The sequence below is a fragment of the Physcomitrium patens genome, chromosome 3, assembly GCF_059467195.1.
Source record: "Physcomitrium patens ecotype Gransden chromosome 3, ASM5946719v1, whole genome shotgun sequence".
In the NCBI taxonomy this organism is placed as follows: domain Eukaryota; kingdom Viridiplantae; phylum Streptophyta; class Bryopsida; order Funariales; family Funariaceae; genus Physcomitrium; species Physcomitrium patens.
The window spans coordinates 24,680,876-24,691,497 of NC_143412.1; the positions used below are offsets into that span (position 1 = coordinate 24,680,876).

Below are 10,622 nucleotides of genomic sequence, written 5' to 3' on the forward strand. Positions count from 1 at the left end.
AAAATTAAACAATTTTGTTGAATGGAAGCCAAATATTATATTCACTTGTTCATATTGCAACTTATCTTCAAAAATATGACTAAATAAATAAATGAAAACAAAAAGTGACGTTGTACAATTTTAAACGATAGATTTTTACTGAACATACACAATTTTCGAAAATTTATGTGCATGATGTATATAGACATGCATGAGTAATATTAGTATTTTATTTTAAAAGCATATTCAGTTTTTCAGTACATTGCAGTATTTGGACTAAAACAAAACAGTCTAAAACATGTGTAATTCAGACTTTGAAGTGTTTTTAGCACTATGCAAAACAACTCTTTGAAAAACAGCACAATCATTTTGATGATTCAAACAAGATTTCAATGAATCTGATAAAAACAGACACACACCGCTACAACCATGTTTAATCTATATACTAATTGTAATAAAATAAAAATAAAAATAAAAATAAAATTGAAATCAAATTGATTTACTGTCATTCTCATACATTTCAAATGTATGTATACATGAACATGCAAAACTTTAAAACACCATAAAATTATTACATTTTTCAAAATTTACTTATTGATGTTAAGATACATTTTACAAACAAAGTAATGATTTTAGATATAGTATTATTACTATTTTTTTTGTTCTTTTTAATATGTACTAAATACAAAACTCAATACAATAAAGATTCAACTATACTTCATTGGTGAATATATATAGGGAATTGTTAAATTGACCCAAGTATTTACTAAATTGACCCACCATCAAAATTCCTAACCATCATCAAAATATTTTCCACTACTACATCTACATTAGTTGATAACCAATGAAAAAATAGTTGGATCCTTGACCAATGATGATAGGTGGGTTAATTTAGTAAATGCTCAGGTCAATTCAACAATTCTCTCTCTCTCTCTCTCTCTCTCTCTCACTATATATATATATATATATATAATTACAAGCATGGTCATTAAGTTTGAAATACAACACCAACTGATAAGTGTATTTTTGTCTTGTTTTTATTTAAATACGTGTTTAATATAGCATAATATGTCACCTCTTTGTTCATAAAATGTCAGGTAAGTAAGAAAAGATCTCAAGTTATCATCTCATAGTCTTACTTTCATCAATAAATAAATAAATAAATAAGGTGCATGTATTCCACATATTATTAGAGATGAGATAAGTAATCAAATGCTTAGCACATGTTAGCTCTACATTTTACATTTTTTTTCCCCACTAGAATGAAGGAAAATAACAAAATTCTTTGAACAAATAAACAAAAAAGAGACAAGATGAAAACAATAGAGGTGATCTCAAAAACCAGTGTTAGAGGAATGTGGGAGGTTGCAAGCCAATTCATTGTAACAATTTCCAACATCTGAGAAGGTGTATGCGATGGTGGGCTAAGCACCTTCACAAACACCCTCCATCCCATTGCTAATTCAGACATTGTGTTTAGGTCATGGGCACCAATAATGTGCCTCAAGAATCAAATCAGCACATTCTTTAATAATTACATGTTTCTAGCAATGGCAAGCTTGAAATTATAGGTGATTGGAGCACAACTGGCTGTGTGGTTGTATTAGTGACACCACTGCATCAGCCAGATACATACATACATACAAGTGCAGAAAATTTATTTGTTTATTATAAATGTTTCACATGTTGAGAGAATCTGTGTGTTCCTAATGTGCATTGGCAAAGTGTAGCTACTCCTCCTCCAACCCTCTGAGTCCTGCCCTGTACAGCTACTCCAGATGAATGAATACATTGAATGAAGGTGACAGATCTGTTATTGGTTTGGGCAGAAGCAAGTGGAATGAAAGTGATGGTCTTGGGTGATTTATGTATTAAAGAAATGAAACATCTGACATGGGGAGAATGTAGGAATGAAAATCAAATTCATTTTGGTTATATGTTTATTTTTATTTTTACATATTCCTGTTGTATCAAGGAAAGAAATCACCACATAAAGTCGCAAAGTATATCTATATCTATATATAATTATAATTTATTGTTATTATTACAGTTGATACTATTAATGTTATTATCCAAGGCCCTTCCCCGTTCCATGAGCCGTGTCCATGGTCAAATCACGAATATATCCTAAACTATCACACACACGGTCCCAAGTAGCTAGGCATCTAACAACCCAATGGCTCCATCGCACAGATTGACAGGTCAATGGCCAGGAATCGCTACCTTGCCAGCAGTTTGACAACCAGTTCCTTGAAAGCAACTGCTATCTAATTCATGGTCAATTCACATTCACACTGAGAAATTCCCACACAACGGACACAGTAAAAGACGAAAATCTAGGGAAAGATTAAAAAGCAACAGTATATTAAAAACACACACACACACATACTGAGACAGAAGAAGAAGAAGCAGAAACAGAAGAATGTCAATCCAGGAAGTACACCGAAGCAGCTACGAGCTGCCACGACTGGAGACTACCGAATGTGCAAGCTAGGAAGGGAAGGAGGGAAGGAATGAGGGACGAAAGCATTAACTGTAGCATCAGAAGCGAAAGATAGAGGAAGAGGGGGGAGGGGGAGAGGGGGAAGGTGGGAGCAGGAGCATGGAGCAACGGGACAAAGATAGAAATTAGATGCAGTGTCTTCGAAGGAAACAGGAAAAGTCGTAAGCAGGAGCATCAGTGGGCTGGCCCTGAACTGGCAATGGCTCATTAATACCCTTCGTGCGATGAGGTGGTCGCCGCGACGGCCACCATGACGTGAGTTGCCCACCCGCGTTACCCCGACTCGCTGTAATGACAACAATGACAACAGGGAACTCACGAGGAATCGCGCCCCGAAATTCTCCCATTCAGCGATGGGTTCATTTCCAACAATCCCAGCTAGCTACGGTAAAAAGAAACTACTCGTGATGGTGCAAGCTCGGAAATGGGATTACAAGCTTTGCTGAAAGGAGAGCCTAAACTGGCCACCCACTCCACCACGACACTCTGAAATGCCGCGCGTAGAGCCTGGGAGCCTGGGCCCTTTTTAGCCCACGTTATGGCCGCGGGCTCGGCGTATAGGTTAGGGTAGGGCCCTAGGAGAGCCGTGTGTTTTTCCTCTGCCTTAGATGTGAATTCTGGTTAACATTGTCCCTCCTCTTGCGCCGGCACAGAGGCCACCAGCTCACTACCCCCCACCTCCGCGTCCAAAGTTGCCAGCTTGGGGCTGCTCGGGCCAGCGCTTGCATTGCCATACCAAGCAGTGCCTTAGTGCTTGCATCTCCAGATCGGCGTCCGGACTCGCCACTGGGAGCAGCTGTCAGGAGCTGCACTCCCTGGTTCTTGTACTGCTACTTCTCTTCCCCTCCTCTCTCAGGTACGCACCTCCACCGGGTCCATTGCTCTTCTCATCGCTACCTGGAAATCCACGTTTCGTTACACCTCTTTGTCTGTGCAATGTGTTTTCTTCTTACCTCACGTCGATGCTAGTTTCGTGGTTTGCAGAGAAGGCATTGCATGTTTGAGTGTTGAAGCGTTTGATGCTGGTGTTCAGATATGAGTTTGGTGATATAGTGGTTGCAGATATAGATAGTTCTGGGAGCAGTTGCGCTTGCCGGTTTGATGTTGCACATGTAGTGTAGTGCTGAGCTTGGCGTGTTCTTTAGAATAAACAACGAAAATATTTTAAAAAATGATGGTGACGCAGATGGGAAGATTGTAGTGGTGGAGTAGGGCAAGGAGGCAATGCGGTACAGGTCAAGAAGGGCAGTGGTAAGAGCGGAGAGGTGTCGAAACGGATCAAACCGCAAGCAAGAACCACAGGGAGGGACGCAAGTAAGAGCAGTAGTCACTTGTGAGACTTCAGCTGGAAGCTCTCGCTCAGTAGTCCTGGTGGAGTGTTTTCGAGGCTGAGCATAGAACTGGCGACAGCAGGGCAAGTGACCTACTTTCAGCCGTTGCGGATGGGGGCCACTATCAATGCCCTTTTGTTGACTGCTCTCCTGGTGTCTCTTTTCTCGCTACAAGCTGTAGCTACTGGTTCGCCTCATCCCCTCTCTGTTGTTTCTTGTCTCCATCATGTTCGTTCTCTTTCTAAAGAACCTGTAGGACCCTTCGTTTGATTTCGAGATTAGGTTCTGTCAAAACTGGTTGGGTCTTCACCTTTCTCGCGCATCCTAAAGGTTTTACCTGAAGAGTTTGCTACAGGGGTCTGTAGTTATTACTTGAAGCATTAGGTCTATTCAATTTGGTGATGTATGTAGAAGCTAAATGTCATTTTTTATCCAACCTGTGACATTGTACTCACATGTTCAAGCTCTTCTCGATATTCGAATTTGAATGTTCCTTCTTGTGAACTTCGAAAATTCTTCAGATACGATGGTACTAATGTAAGATTCATGTTGACAACAGATCCCTTTTTCGGAGACCGCCCGATTGGAAACCACCCTCCCGGTGTGGGTCGTCATCCCCCTGGAATTGGACGCCATGGCCCTGCGTGGAGCAAGTGGAGAGCTTACATTGCTCTGAAGGCATGGAAGAAGGCCATCACCGATGATCCCAAAGGGATCCTTAAGACATGGGTCGGAAAGGATGTCTGCAAGTACGAAGGGGTCTTCTGTTCACCTCCCGAGGATCCGGATCTTCAGTACCTTGAGGTGGTAGCCGGCATCGATCTGAATGACGCCGATTTGAAGGGAACTTTGGTGCCGGAGTTGGGTTTGCTTCGGGAAATTGGAATATTCCATTTGAACAGCAACCGATTCTCCGGAGAAGTGCCCGACTCATTCCGTTACATGAAGACGTTGTTTGAGCTTGACCTTAGCAACAATCAGCTCAGTGGGTCTTTTCCGTTGGTCGTCCTGGACATTCCCAATTTGGTGTATCTGGATATCCGATTCAATGAATTCTTTGGCAAGCTACCGAGGGAGCTGTTCTCGAAGCCCACTTTGGATGCGATCTTCGTGAATAACTGCAATTTCGAGGGTGATATCCCTGACAATTTCGGGGAGTCCCCTGTTTCCGCCGTGGTGCTCGCAAACAACAGATTCGATGGAAGCATTCCTTCCTCCATTCGGAACATGAGCAATACCCTGAACGAGATTGTTGCCTTGGGTAATAATTTCCACGGAACACTTCCGAGTGAGATCGGTTCATTGAAGAATGTCAACCTCTTTGACTACAGTGCCAACTACATCTCAGGAGGGTTGCCTACGAGCATTAAGAACATGAGGGATCTGGAGGTGTTTGACATGAGCAGGAACTACTTGGCCGGAACAGTCACTGCTGAGCTCTGTGGACTGAACAATTTGACAGCAGTCGCTCTCGACTACAATTACTTCAAGGGAGTGGATCCCACATGTGCGCGCCTTGGCGATATCTTATCTCTAGTTGGAAATTGTGTGCCTGGAGCTCCTGGACAGAAGGACGAGGCAACATGCGCACAGTTCTATGGGCTCACTCCTCCGCGAACCCCATCTAATCCTACCCCATCCAATCCTCCTCGTTCCTCTTCACCACCTCCTCCAACCCCATCCAATCCTCCTCGTTCCCCATCTCCCCCTCCCCCTTCCCCATCTTCTCCTCCTCCTTCCCCATCACAACCTCCTCCATCTCCACCTCCTCCTTCCCCATCACCACCCCCTCCTTCTCCATCTCCACCCCCTCCATCACCATCTCCACCACCACCTCCAGTTGTGTCCCCACCGCCTCCTCCAGTTATATCACCACCCCCTCCTCCTCCTTACATTTCTCCCGCTCCTCAGCCAGACACTGAATGCCCAGAGGGTTACGAACCAGGGAAGAAGTCCGGTACATGCTTCATGCTCGTCAAGGAGCCGCAGACCTGGGCGGAGGCGGAGTACTACTGCCGCCAACATTCCGATGGTCACTTGGCTGCACCGGCTGACTGGGATGAACTCAGAGATCTCGGCAAGCTATGCTACAAATCGAACAGAACAGTATTCCGTGACGAGAACAACCCTTGGGGCCTTGGCTGCTACTTGGGAGGAAGGCGACCTTACACCCTTGAGCCTGAAACCAATGGGTGGAATTACCCAGGTTATCCTTGCATTGAGTTCAACCAATCTTTCTGGAACCACGGAGAGCCCAACAACTTGGGTGGACAGGAGGGCTGTCTCACCATCAAGTTCGAATCCAAGGAGCAGGCTCGTGACAAGTCTAAACTTCCTTACATGTTGAATGACTTGAGATGTGACGTTCAGCTTCCGTTTATTTGCTCCCTGACACGGTGTGAGGATGGATGTGACAACTCCAACACTTGCAAGACCTTGGGTGACGACGGTGCGGAGTGCCACTCGGACGCTAGTGCCGCGGTGGGCTACTCATGCGACTGTAGTAATGGTTACTCGTGGGACGAGTCCGGCACTTGTGTTCCGGAGTAAGTTCGGTAATTTCATAACTATCAAGGCTATTGCTGGTGTCTTCCAGATGTGCGAGGGAGTTGAAGCTGCGGTGAACGCAGTAAGGGCGGATGGGAGTGGACTATCAGTCGGCAAAAAATACTGCGTTTTTTTTTAAAAATATTTAGTTCAGGTTGGATTAACAGCAGGAGTTGTTGGTGTTGGAGCTGTAAGGGATTAGAAAGATCTTGGAAGGTTTATGCTAGTCAAGGATAATTGGTAAGGATCAAGTATATGGAACCTTGCTCTATCTCTCTCTTCCCGAGTAGCTGCTCGATACCAGAGCAATCAAAGATTGCTCTTTCAAAGCACATTGCCTGCACTCGAATACTGTCTCACCGCCCATTCCTTGCATCTTGCGACAGCACTCGTAGGATTGAAACAGTAGGATTTCGTTAGCACCGGGCATTTATTGATTTCTACCATTAGCTGCTATATACTGATCTCGAGGTGGTGGGATTGGAAAAGGGGTGGAGTCTCGGATTGCAGTGCTGTGCAGTGCAATGCAGGCTTCCCCGGCTCCTCTCCCCCTCTCAATAGTTGTCTCACTGCCAGCTCCCTTCGCTTGGCTGTGAACACATTCTTTTAGAGTCGACTCTTTTTTCACTTTTTCTTTCTTTTTACTTCTTCCTTTGTAAAGGTGTGGTATAATGTTGATGTACTGGAGTTTTCGCCGCACTCGTTCTCTCTCTGTTTGTTACCGCCATTGAATAAGACACATCTGGGACAACTCTTTAAACTTGGCTGGATGTCATTTACCATGATTAAAACTGCAGGGTTTTCTTCTTGATCCTCATCAATTGTGTACGTATGTGGTTTTGTCTACTGTTTTTTGGAACTTGTGGTACCTTCTTGTTATGATACGTTGATCCTCTTCGCCATTGAGTCTGTTGAGATGGAGATCAGTGCATGGATTTGCAACTTTACCGTGGAGGTGGTTCTGGAACCGGAAGTGTAATATCCTCGTGGCACAGTGCGCAAGGACTATAAGTCGGAGAAACCAAAGCTGCTGGGTACTCATCTTGACCTGGAAAAAGTACTAAGCCCTAGAACCAATGTGCATTCTGAGTCTTCTGGAGGAGAAGAAAAAGCCATCGATGTAGCGCAAAGAAAATCTCAAACCTTAAATACTTAGTAAATGTCTAACTTGTGCCACAATGTCTTACTGAAGCAAAGATGCTCTTGTGCTGTCTTAATGTCGTAATGGTTGGAATTTGACTGGCCACATTGTGTTTTGTACATTTCCATGTTTTTTTGTGGTTTCAAGCCATTCTGAGATGAAGAGTCTCATCTGATAATACTGTATTTTTGGTTGGTTTGATAACCATATTTGCTTAGTTTGTTTTGGCATTTGTAGCTTGTAATTATAAAAATTAAGATGATAATGAAGGTTGCAAGTTCAATGTGAAAGATATGTTAAATGCCCTTTAAAGATAATTTTTGTGATAAAACATCCGTTTTAATATAAACTAAAAAAATAACCATCATAAAAACATAATAAAGTTTCATTACATTAGAAGTAATAGACTATCATAATCTTGAAGTAATTGCACAAGATTATTGAAAGAATATTTCAATTCTTTTTTACAATAAAAGTAATAAATTTAAGATTCCTAGTATCGCCCCCTTTGTTTAATACCATTCAAATAAATCAATTTTTCATTGTTAAATGTTTTTCAAACTATTTGGTTGAATAATTTTTTTGATTAGAATAAAAAACTAAAGAAATATATTAAGTGGGTAGTAGGTTGTGGTGGTAGTAGCAAAACTGCGATAATATTGGCAATATCCTAGGTTTAACAATAATTCAAAAACAACAATAAAACTTTAATAATCATATCTATATTAAAATATTATTATGTTAAAGAGATTATAGATTATTCACCTCTAAGTTGATATTTTTTATACATATATGAATATGCATACATATATCCAATATTTTAATTTTTAATAATGCTTTTGTAAATATAATGTTAGATATAAGAATAATTTAAAAAGCTCCTACAATGTTTAAAAATTATCCTTATATGATTATTTTGTTAATTTTGGAATTGTCTTGATTCTAATATTATATTTATGTACTTCTACTTGTATTGTAGTTTTCTAATAACTCAAGGAACTTTGGAGCTTTCATAAGAATATGTTTCTAAAATATTACTTAAAGAAAAAAAAAAAAAAAAAAATTGTATGAAGCCTCTAAAATATCACATATACTAGTTTCTCCTTTATCATGCATAAAAACTTTATAGATTGTTATGTAGAGTTTATTTTATATGGTAGTTATTTTCAAATACAAAAGTATTTTTAAAACTCTTTTAGCTTCATTCTATTCAAATTGTTGAATTTTGCACAACTCTCATCAAATTAGAGGTGTACAAGTAAATTTTGCTTGCAAATTATTATCCATCAAGTGTAGCCCTTTCAATCCCTTGCCATGCATATTACCTTGGCAACATGCAAAGACAAATAATTTTATTATTTAAATAAACTTTGTTTTTTAAATATTCTAACTATTGGGGAGATTAGAGGTAGTCAACAAGGCAATAATACACACATATAATGATAGTCATAACTTAGTATAAATTCAATTTAGTCTAATTTGAAAAACAATGTATAAAAAATACATGTACTAAAAATGATATTATAAATTAGAGACAATATTTTTTGTAGTGTAGTATATTTACATAATAATTGAAGTTAATTGTACACAAGTATATTAAAAGAAATGAAACAAAAAAAAAAAATTAGGATTAAAACTTAGTTATGAGATAGATATGATAGTTTGTCTATCTGCCATTAGTCTTATTTAGAGCTCTAATATGCTTCTTCATGCCTCTATATTGTTGGACTTCAATCACTTCATGCTTGTATTATTTAGAAGTGATTGAAGTCCAACAATCTTCAATACAAGTTCATAGTTCTAGCATTCTTTTTACAAAGATCTAATATTTATTAAAACTATGTTTGAGAATTACCTACAAATATTTGATTAAATTGAGATTATGAGATTAAATTGGCCATTCAATAAGAAAAAATCTTTAAATTCAATCTTAAAGTGTCAAGGGTAAGAACATGATAAAGACAAATAAACAAATAAGACTTCTTTCAAAGAAAGATGACAAAATAGAAATAACTTGATATGTATATTAAGAAAGAAACTGGAATGGCTATTGCCAAAAGACAAAAAAAGTAGAAATCCTTGAAACTAGATTGGAAGCAAGAAAGGAGTTTAGAAGAATGAAGAAGGCTTCACTCTTATCTCTATATATATTATCTAACTAAGGGCTACGTGGCGACGTTCTATAGGACCTTTAATATGTGTTGACTTTGTAGGACACATGCCTTGACTTACAAGGCAAGTTTTTCTACGTGTGGGCCACATAGTTAGCTTGGTCTTCAAGCTAATAATATGTGTGGCACATGACCAACTTGTTGACTACGTTTTTAATCCAAAAAGTCAATTAAAGACACCTATAAAGTCAAAGTAGCATCTATGAAGCTTCTAGAAAGCTTCCATACTAAATACTATAGAATTAACTTACTTTTATCTACTTTTACTTATTTCTACTTATTTATATATGTAATTACTGGCTTACATGAGTATGTCCGTGATATTACCCCTCCTTCTAGGGACAAGTTCCACGAAGAGCGGTCATCATATGTTGAGGAAATCTATGATGGGACGAATTGTATTTGCCACATACTTTGATCTTTGTTCTCTTTGAAGATGATTGATAGGGCCTCTCAACAATCGGTAGTGTCCCATACAAGGGCAGGAAGACCACCTAATTATTTGATCATTGTTGAGGCCTTCATAACTTCCTTCAAATAAAACATTTGGAACATCATCAGGAGTTGTTCCTACCTCTAGTAAAATCACCAAACATCGGGAGTCCCTTCCAAGGTCATGATATCAAATGCGTTATATTTTGCCATCTATTCGAGGAAGAACATGTCATTCTTGAAGATCTTTATCTCGATTGCATCATCTTGAAGGTTGTGATAATCATAATGTCTCGTCCGACAAGTCAGCAAATGAAGGTTCTTGAGTTAAATCTACTGGTTGTTGGTTCTCCATCTCTTGAGCATCACAACTACAAAGAAGCTACAAACAAGGATTGAAAGTAGAATGATAACTTGCCTAGATCTTGTTTCTATTATAAAAAATATTTTCATCTTGATTTTGATGGATGTCATCGATAAAAAGCCTCCACCGCCTTTGCTGCATTTGCAAGATTCTT

The 10,622-nt window shown here is 39.5% G+C and overlaps 1 pseudogene across 1 annotated transcript; it reads left to right on the plus strand.

Annotated features, from left to right (window-relative positions):
• Window positions 1–2,835: 2,835 nt before the first annotated feature.
• LOC141045178 (uncharacterized) lies at window positions 2,836–7,177 on the plus strand (annotated as a pseudogene). The gene is made up of 4 exons (XR_016502050.1): window positions 2,836–2,892; window positions 3,097–3,338; window positions 3,669–4,000; window positions 4,373–7,177. The product of XR_016502050.1 is annotated as an uncharacterized LOC141045178 (transcript).
• Window positions 7,178–10,622: the final 3,445 nt, after the last annotated feature.